Genomic DNA, 10,611 nt, shown 5'->3' with positions numbered 1-10,611 from the left:
TTACCATGTGAGAGTTATATTTACATCAAGGGAACAATAACCAAACCTCCAGAAATAACTGATGAGATTAGATTTATAAACAATGGGCGCTGTCATTTCTTTTCTCTGAAATGAAATATGAAATAAACGGTACTTAAATTCAAAAACTTGTTAACCCAGGCATATCGACTACATTAAAAGGATATTGTTCGTATAACAAAACCAATATTTCCTCATATCACAACTCTCCGTGAGATAGCGATATTCAAAATGCCAATAAAGATTTTATTGATGTCAATAATTTGAACGGATGTATTCATTTTAAAAATTTGTTTGGTTTTTGCGAAGATTATAAACGTATTTTAATAAATTGTAACCAACAACTTATATTAAATAGAGCTCAATCGATATAAATGCTGTTAAACAGTTTAAAAATAACGAAGTTGTCGCAGACGCACCTAAACTAAAAGACGTTAAAATACACATAGGTAAATAAAATATTGTGGAGAGTGCCAATAGTGAAAGTTAGTGATAGGGAAAAAATTAGATTGTTGAAAGTAGTCAACAATCAGAAACCTCTAACTTGCGCATTTAGATCATGGGAAATGTGTGAATATCCATTTTTACCTCAAAACACTTCGCATTCATGGAAAGTAAAGATCCAACAAATTAGAAAGACCTCGATATGTTATAATCGGATTTCAAACAGATAGAAAAAATAGCTCTAATAAAGCAATGTCATATTTCGATCATTGTAAAATTAAAAACATAAAGGTATATTTAAACTCTGAAGTATACCCTTATGAAGATTTTCACTAAGAACAAGAATTTTGAATTTTTTTTTTTCAGAATTCAATAATTTTTATCCAATTATTGTTGTTGATATGAGCCGACAGAACGACAACTTGAAAATGTCAACCGTAGACCTTAGAATTGAACTTGAAGCTGATGAAGCGTTGGCTGCTTCAGCATATTGTTTAATATTACATGACCAGATTATTTCTTATAATCCATTTAATGGAGAAGTAAGAACCTTGTAAATATTTAATGTAAACCTTATTATTTATAAATGATAATATTTTTATTTTATTTTTATTTTGCTTAATATTAACCTTTTAAATATTTATTGTAAACCTTAAAATTAATAAATGAAAATACAAATTTTATATATCATTTTTATTTATTTCACATGAATTTTTAATTACTACAATTATTTAATATACGTTTACGTAATTACGTTTTACTCCGTGTAATGGTGTGAGGTGTTGAGCGTTCCGTTTACTTGATATATCTACAGAGGGCTTGTCAAAAAAAGATGGCGATGGTGGTGGTGATTGAATCGAGAACGACGTTGGACCATCATTCTCATCAACTACTAAAGCTCGTTGACGTAGGTATAGATCTGGGTTGTGATACCATGGAGAATACTGCGCCGGATAATTGTCGGAATCATATCCATCGTTCTCATCGATAGACTAAACAAAATTAATAATTTATATTATATAAGATGAACGCGTACAGCGTATGTTAATAGATAACATGAATAATGTTTCAGTTAGACTAGTGTGTTGTAGGTTGTTTATATTATGAATAATATATAAATCAATATTGTTTTTATTTGAAGAAAAATATTATATAAATTACCTTAGCTAGAATAGATGTAGTGGCAACTTCCTGTTTACTTGATATATTGTTGCCTGAAGAATAGTTTGGTGATATCGGTGAATACCCGTACTGTAACTAAAATAAAAAAATAAAACTTGTTTATATATATGCTTGTACATAATATTATATTTATGAATTACCTTAAATAAATTATCATCATCGCCCGGTTGATTAAATCCATCACTTGAATCGTCATACTTGAAGAAGATAGCGTTTACCTCGGAACAGCTTGGTGGCATAGCTGACAGCGATTTTAAATTCTTATCATATACCTAAAATAAAAAATAAGTGTAATTTAATATTTTATAAATGAAATAATATATTTTTACATTACCACTTCTGAGTTTTGTACTTTCCGAAGAGCCATACAAAGTTCAGCCAATTGTGTAGTCGCAAACATTTTAATTTGACTGAGGTTAGGTGTGTCCATACCCCGTCTGACTTCAACGTTCTGAATGAAAATGTCTATTTCCCTCAAACTGTTGGGTGGTGAATCCGATTGCAAGCATTTTCCCCTCAAATACTCGCAATAATCACTAATTTGCTTAATAATTTCGGGTTTTATGTTCGCTTCTTTTTCTTTGATATTAGCAGTAATACACCATTCTAATTCCTGGAGTTTTATTAAATCTATACGATTTAATAAAACTCTACACCCGTCTTCAGTCTTGATTCAATTACTAAAACGTTTGAACCGCTATACACCATACTCGATATTTTATAAGAATCGGTCTCGAGGAATATGGTTCGCTTGTAGTTTTGCGGCGTGTCTAATATAAAAGATATTACGTTACCCATAAGCGAGAATATCTGTCTTAGAAAATCTGTACTAATTTTCACATAACGTGATGATGTTAATAAAAGAATAACTGTTTGAAGTTGTTCTGTTGGATCGATACCAACAATTATAAATTTTCTAGCTGTAATGTCCAACGTGTAGGATGTAGACTCGATGAGTTCAGCCGGACTTCTTCTTCTCATTGTATAAGGTAATATGTTTCGGTCACGTGACGAGTAGACGGGTTCAGGTGGAGGGTTAAATATACAAAATATGATTCGGTCACGTGACGAGTAGTCGGGTTCAGGTGAAAGAGTAAATATACGTGTCACACGCGTACGCAATCAAGGATCTCAGGATACCTAATATAAATAATCTACTTTTTTAAGTTTCTATCACAATATAAACCAATATTATTAACCAATATTAACCAATATAATTAACCTATATGTCGCCGCCACGACGGTAGATGAGCCGTAGGCACACCACAACGACCAACACACACACACACACACACACACACACACACACACACATGTACGGTCGCAAAACCAAAAAACACGAGTAACACAATAATAATAAAGGCGTATACATTACATATTATACGAACTGTAGTACGTAATAGGTACGTAAATTAATGTCATTAGAATATAATAATAATTATCATTGCGGCAGGTGTAGTGTTCTTGGCCCGGCCATTACCAATCTCTGCTGCCAGTTAGGCTTTCATATTACGCCACCGCCACCGCAGCGCAGAATAATAATAATAATAATAATAATAATATTATTATTATTATAAATACAAACCGCTGTTGATTGTGCAGGAGATTTGTTACGATTATAATAAATATAATATATTATTATGTGCCCAGTCGATGTGCCGAGTATACCCAACCTATACCTACCTACATGTTCAATAGGCCAATTATTATGTTATTGTTGGTATGCGCCAACTTGGATGACAATACAAATATGTAATATTATATAGCTTGTTTAACGACATGGTAATTATCATTGTCGGCGTAATTTGGACAAATAATTTCGACACGTTCCCGCGGAGCAGCTATGGGGTTGCTGGTGCAGTGTACGCCATGCCGCCGCCGGTCATATCGCCGACGCGAAAACGTATTATCGTGTTGGTGTATGGATGAAAATTCATTTTTAAACGGAGTTTTTCAAACTATTACTATGTAGGTAGTAGACAAAACCGCCGAAGTCTCTAGCCAAACGAAAATACGTCGTAAAAACCGCGCGTACGCATTACGCAACTTTGAAGGCGGTGAAATCGCTTTGTATGTTTCGAAAATGAAAACATACAGTACGAAGAATTACATAAGTTATAATATATCATATATTACAACCGAACGGAACTTCTACTGAGTTCGTTTTAATAATAAAATTGAAACTTTTTTTGACTGACAAACTTTTTTGTTAACATTATTTTTCTTACATATTACTATCAAGCAAGTTAAATTATTTCCATATTTTATACTATTAAAAGAAAATATATAAATATTATAATGGAAATATTTTCGCATCACTCAGAAAAATATTAACGGTGCACCTCATACTTATAATGATGGCGCATATTATGTATACCTACATATTATTATACACGACTGAATAATTTATAGTATTAAAAAACTTTCCGACGTTTACCAGTTGAGTTTTTATTACAATTTTTTTCTTTTTTTTTTTTTTTTTTGATGAAAATATGATATTTTGCCGTATTTATACAAATTTAATAAACACGGTATGAGTTAAATTTTGCATCGGTGATGCGAACGGAATAACAATACAGTTTTGAATATTGTAACTATTGTAAATATACATTAAATTTTTGAACATGTTTTGTTTCTCTCAGTTGATCAAAATCAAACTTTACTGAATTTTGATTTTTAAAATAAAATCGTTATTCATTACGTTGTATAATATACAATAAATAACCACGCATAAGAATGTTGTAGGACGACATTATGGTGGCTGGTATATACTCACTATTGTACCTAATTGAGATCATTTGTACCTATATATTGTAGGAAATAATATTTACAATGCCACTACGCATGAGAATCATATTTTGCTATCGCATATCTATTATAATTCTTTATACGTAAAAAAATAAAGAGATTAAAGTCAAATATTGGTAAACATAACAAACAGTTTATGGATATCGATATTATATCCTTTCAACTTCTCGAGGAATATCAATGTGCTTTTTGAACGGTTGGCTCGGTTGCCCGCGGGTGATGTATTAAACTTGGAAGCGTTGTTTAATGAAAAGCTATTGCTGTTATTTTCATCAGTATGGCAAATTGCTGCAAATCATTTGCAGATTAATCAGATGTAGTAGTGTGAGGGATGTAATCTCTGTGCTAATGACGATGAGGGTGACCCATCAGTAGAATTATAAAATACAAATTTTAATATAAAAATAAGGTGTAACACCTTTTTATTCATTTTTGATTATGAATAATTACTATTTATATGTAAAAAATTACAATTAGTCATTTCGATTAGAATAATAATAATATGTAATAATGTAATATTGTATAATATAGTATTTATTATAAACATATTTACAATTTTACAAATTATAAACTGTTGATAAATTAATATTAATTATTATAGTTTTCAAATCATCACCATTGTGTCCACTTCCCATGATATTATATTCTTTGTATATATTATAACCAATAATTTGATAACTTAGTAAACAAAGATAAATAACTTCATAACTACTAGGTGGGTAGTTTACTAGTTTGTATTTGAATTTAGATAGATCAAAATATTTAATAAAGTCATCTGCTTGAAAATTTACAGGAAATAAGGATGATTCTATTTTGTAAAAAATAATTTGGTCGCTCCACAAGTAACTCCTTTAGTGGTATAAAGAAACCTAAGTAATTGAAAATAATATGGTCCTTGAGTAAGTATACTTAAAAATTCCTAAAAATCAGAATATTTTAAATAAATTCTTTGTTATAAAGAAAATATGGTGGTGAGCATGATCGGTGAATCCTCCTGTACAACACGCGCGACAGTATGTCTGTACATTACACAATACAGACGTACAGTACGGCATGTATATACTTGTGTAGTTGTAGTTGTGTGATAATAATACGCATAAACGATTCCTTTGTGACGCCGCCGCCGCGTTCTCTTCGAGTCGTCCGATCGTCGGTGGCTCGCGTGAACGAATAATGATAATGATTATTATTAGATAATACAGTGGACCGAATTTGGAGACTACCGCGAGAAAAGAACACAGAAATAATATCGTTTTTCGAATAAAAATAACACACATTTGCCGGTAGGCATAGTAGCTCTGTAATCTGTATATAGACATACAACATAACAGAATAACAGAACAATTCGGTTGTGTGTAGGAATATACGGAGTGCGCGATCAAAAACGACGGCGGCGGCAGGTATACACCTATATTACTGCACCAGGTATTTGGTACTCGAGCTGCACGTAAGTCACACGGTACACGAGAACGCGCGACGATTACCGTGTTGGATGATGCGGCACATTCTTTTCGGTCTCTCGCGTTATTTTTTTTTTTTCTAGTTTTTCTCTTCCGCCACGGTCGTAGGTACAATAATATAATATAATATATACGTATATTTGTTGATAATATATCGTTTCCCGACGCGTATACCTCTGTATAATATTATAATAATTTATAGGTAGGTATGTGTGGTATACGGGTATAAAATCATGTAACCGTCGGCCGACGCCACGTGCGTAGCAAATTTTAAAACCAAACTTACGCCGCCCGTGCTTGATTTGTGCTTTTAATCGCATTGTTTATTACGAATGGCGCAAGTTTGGTTTTTATTTTTCAAAGTTCTCGGGGGCGGGGGAGGGTCGGTATGGAGCTATACGGTATACGTAAATAGTAATAATATGCGTACAGAGTGCGAGACGACGACGATGGAGACGAATGGTGGACATTTCCGATATCGTATGACGCGTATATTATGATAATAATATGATGTGTTGAGCGCGGTGACCTTAACGCGCGGAAGTGGTTTGCCACAGACGTCCACCGACGGACCGGACACGCATCAAGTGTTCACATTTCACGGCGATCGTTGGGGGGGGGGGGGGGGAGCATGCAACTGCGAACGTGCATAACAGGACTATATTCTACACACCTATACAACTTAATAATGGTGCTGGGCATTTCCTAGCCACCCTCACGGTAGAAATGCAATACCTCAGGAATGGCGAAGGCACAAACATAGAGGACAATAACGTTCAGCAGAACTAATTCTGCAGTGTTGATAATTTGATAGAGTTTCAAATTTCAATACTACAATAATATTATAGAGTAAATACTATAATAATGACTATATTGTATTATTATTATTGTTATTATTTAACATAATAATATTTAAAATATGCCAAAATACAACAAAACTTAGACGCTTGGTATTAAGTACTAGTGTTTAGTTTGATAAAGAATATAGAGTTTGTATTAAACGTATTAATATAGTGTAAAAAAATTGTATCCATGTTTTCGGTGGTCGTTTTTTGATTTTAGTTATGTCTTAAGAAAGTTCATAGGTATTGTAAAATATATACAAAACTATAAAATATTACGATTATAAATTTAACATAACAATATGCAACAAATACAGATGTTTTGAATTGAGTGGGATTTTAGTTTAATTTCAATCAAACTAGAACGCTTGGGTTATAATATTATTATTTAAATATTAATTGATTAAAAATTTTAATTCATACATTTACTTACAAGCTTATAACTTTATTCACAATACTGATTTATTTCACAAATTCTACACACATTATATTATAACAGAGCACGTTGTGATGATCATGCTGGTTGAATTACGAACCTAAACTTTTCTTAATCGATGCATCCATAATCCAGTGTTGCGGCGCTTCGTCTATAACTTATTGACATGTTTATTAACTACCTATTATATGGGAATAAGATATACTGTAGAAAGAATATTTAACAACACGTCATCTACATTATTTAGGAACAACGTAATATACTGTCCGCAATGACCAAAGCTGCTATTAAATAATTATATAAGTGCCAGTGATTTGGTGTTCATAATGAGAAGTATCGTGATTATGCTGGTATGCAGCGACGATGATATGGAAATGTTGGCGTTTCGATTTGAACTGACTTTACAGGCAAATATTATATTTTGCATTTAAACGCATGTTTTAATGGTTAAGGCACATACTGTCAAATGTCAATAGTCCATGTACTTTGTATATTTAATATACTCTTAGTAAATAATTGAGTTATTTAACATCTCCAGTCCTGAATATTAAATTACTTAATAAGTAAAAATATTCGAAATAAATGTCTTTGAATAATTATACATAGAAACTTAGTATACTTACAAAATATACATGTTTGTTGGCACTGTAAGTCTGAATATGGTTATCATAAGTATAATTTAGAAAAAATACCAATAATTAAGAGTAAATCTTAAATAAATAACAAACATAATAATAATTTACTCTATAAGTTTTAGAATTAATTCTTATAACATAGCCTGATTAAAAATACATACATGTACTTTTTGTTGAACGGATTTAAAAACTAATGCGATTTATAAATTATTTTTACCAGCTCATAATATTATATTGTTGCCATTTCAACCTGGTGACAAGTATATTAAATGTTGATTCATATATTTAACGCATTTTTAGTGCATACAATTCCAGTCTTTATAGTTTATTATAATATACTCTGTGTTTCTCTTCATTGTCATCATTCTTTTCGTCGTAGTAGGATGAATTATCCATGAGCAAAGACGATATTATACGGACGACGGGCGACGAGGGCCCCGGATCGCCCGGTGGCGTTTTAATGTACACAATACACGACGACGATGGGTCCAAAAGATCAAAGACCAATGTATTCGCTACCCCGCGATCCTCGACCCCGTCACAATAGATAGATAAAGCCGCGTGTGTGGTTTTTATTCGACAAAGATGTGGCAAGCAAAAAATTGCACGTAATCTATAATATAAAATATATGTTTACACAATATATTCATCCACGTGTGTTTATATTTCTTTATCATCATTTATCGTTTTCTAGATACATACTTAATAGGTAAACGTGTACTTTTTTTTGATAATCCCTTTTTACATAATATTATAATATTATAATACATTGTACCCGAAGCGCAAACAACAAGCTGCAGTGTTTAAATGTACCGATACTAATGTGTTTGATAATAATATTGTTATTTTTTTTTTTATTTCGGCGCACGTTTTAAGCAGCTATATATTACGATTACGATCCATAAGAGATGACGAATTATGCTCAACCGACATTTTAACGCAATTCCGTATATTGTATTTTATAATAATTTAGCTGGCAACTTCTTTGGTAGCAAAAAAATAATATGTCGGATTAAATATAATATAATATCATATCATAGCCTGTATGGAGGTACCAATAATTATGGCTGGCCGTCGCGTATTAAAGCCGTCTGAATATAAATCGCGATTATTTTTTTTTTTACTCTACACGTGATGCATCCGGCTTCTGTGAATTCTCGGATCGGAGGAATATTAAAAATAATAATTTAAAAAAAAAAAACAATTTTTCTCGTGAATATTATTACAGACATTCCGTTAAAACGGCTGCGCAGGATGTTTTCGCAATTAATTTCATACTTATATATTATTATTATTATATGTCTAATATCGTTTATACAGCGGGCTCGTGAGACAATATTTTATGGACCATATTGGATTATTGTAATTTGTAAAATATGAATGACCTAGTGAATGGGGTTTCAATCATCGCACCACCAACTATATTTACCATCAATTTTATGAAAACTGAACAGTCTGTTAATCCAAATTCTGCATTTAATACATAGTACCTATATGGCTCTATGTGTAGAACAATGAAATCAGATAGGTTGGCATTTTGTACAACACAGTTGACGAATTTTTTTCTAATGAAATGCACACATGCTACACAGCCATTAAATCGATAACATATTAACATATTAAATACGGTTATGGACCTATGTAACTACACAAACGTCGTGTTTGTTAACCATAATAATATATTATTATAAATACATATACTTATAGGTCCTATAGGTCCCATATATATTATGTATTTATAGATCCCGCCGTTCCGTGTAGGTATATATATATAATGTATAAGGTATGAACACTGATGGTTTTTATAAGCATTTTATAATTCGCAGATAATATGTTTTTACACAAAACAAAATGAATAACACACGAGCTGGAAGAGCTTTAAAACTAAATTAATTTGACACTAAAAACCGTGTTTTTTATTTTGCTAACGTGGCGAGCAAATTGCGGACAATTTATTTCCAATCGATTTCTATGCACACACAGACACACACACACACACACACACGTAGTGTATAAAATAACAATATATTATTGTATATAAACTGTAAACTTAGTGACGTGTTGGCAACACGTACAGTGTACACACGTATATTATGTATTTTATATATTATAGTCAACAGCAGATCGTTTACGTCCTCTTGCCGTATACGAATTTCAATATTTAACGAATAAAATTAACAGAAATCGACACGATGACACCGATTTAAACACATACACACTTTACAGGTATTTGTATACAGGGTGATTGTAATACTGATTAAAATATTTAATTTTTCAGCAATTTTTCAGATATTTATAAAATATATAAAGTATTCCAAAACTGTTTATAAAATTAATTATATTTTTGTAAACCTTTAAATTTTTATAAAATAATAGTGTTTCAAAATTAAAATGAAAACTAAAACATGACGTATATTGTACGTAAGCATTGGGATACTTGAAAAACGAAAGCGTAAACCAATAACGCAATAAAGGTATTCTGCACGATGCAGGTGATTCGACAAGTACATCATCCACTCCTTTATCCATTAATGATGGATTTTTTGAATTTTAAGTATACTTGTAACCATATTTTTAAATACTTTGAATTGTCGTTCAATTTATGGAGTCCTTTGGCGGTACAAAATCATTTTTTTTTTAAATGAGAAGCACTTATTTTTTACCTACCTACATTAAATTTGTAAAACTTAAGATTTTTGTTTAATGTAAATGCATTTAAATCAAAATTCGAACTAACAGTCTCTGAGTTGATGAGGTAATAAACTTGATATAGTTGATATACTATA

General features: G+C 31.5%; 1 pseudogene; it reads right to left on the bottom strand.

The window, feature by feature from the left end:
* Positions 1-2,625, bottom strand: LOC132934502 (uncharacterized; annotated as a pseudogene).
* Positions 2,626-10,611: the final 7,986 nt, after the last annotated feature.

This window comes from Metopolophium dirhodum, chromosome 1 (genome assembly GCF_019925205.1).
Source record: "Metopolophium dirhodum isolate CAU chromosome 1, ASM1992520v1, whole genome shotgun sequence".
NCBI lineage: Eukaryota > Metazoa > Arthropoda > Insecta > Hemiptera > Aphididae > Metopolophium > Metopolophium dirhodum.
This window is presented reverse-complemented; position numbering and strand designations above follow the sequence as displayed.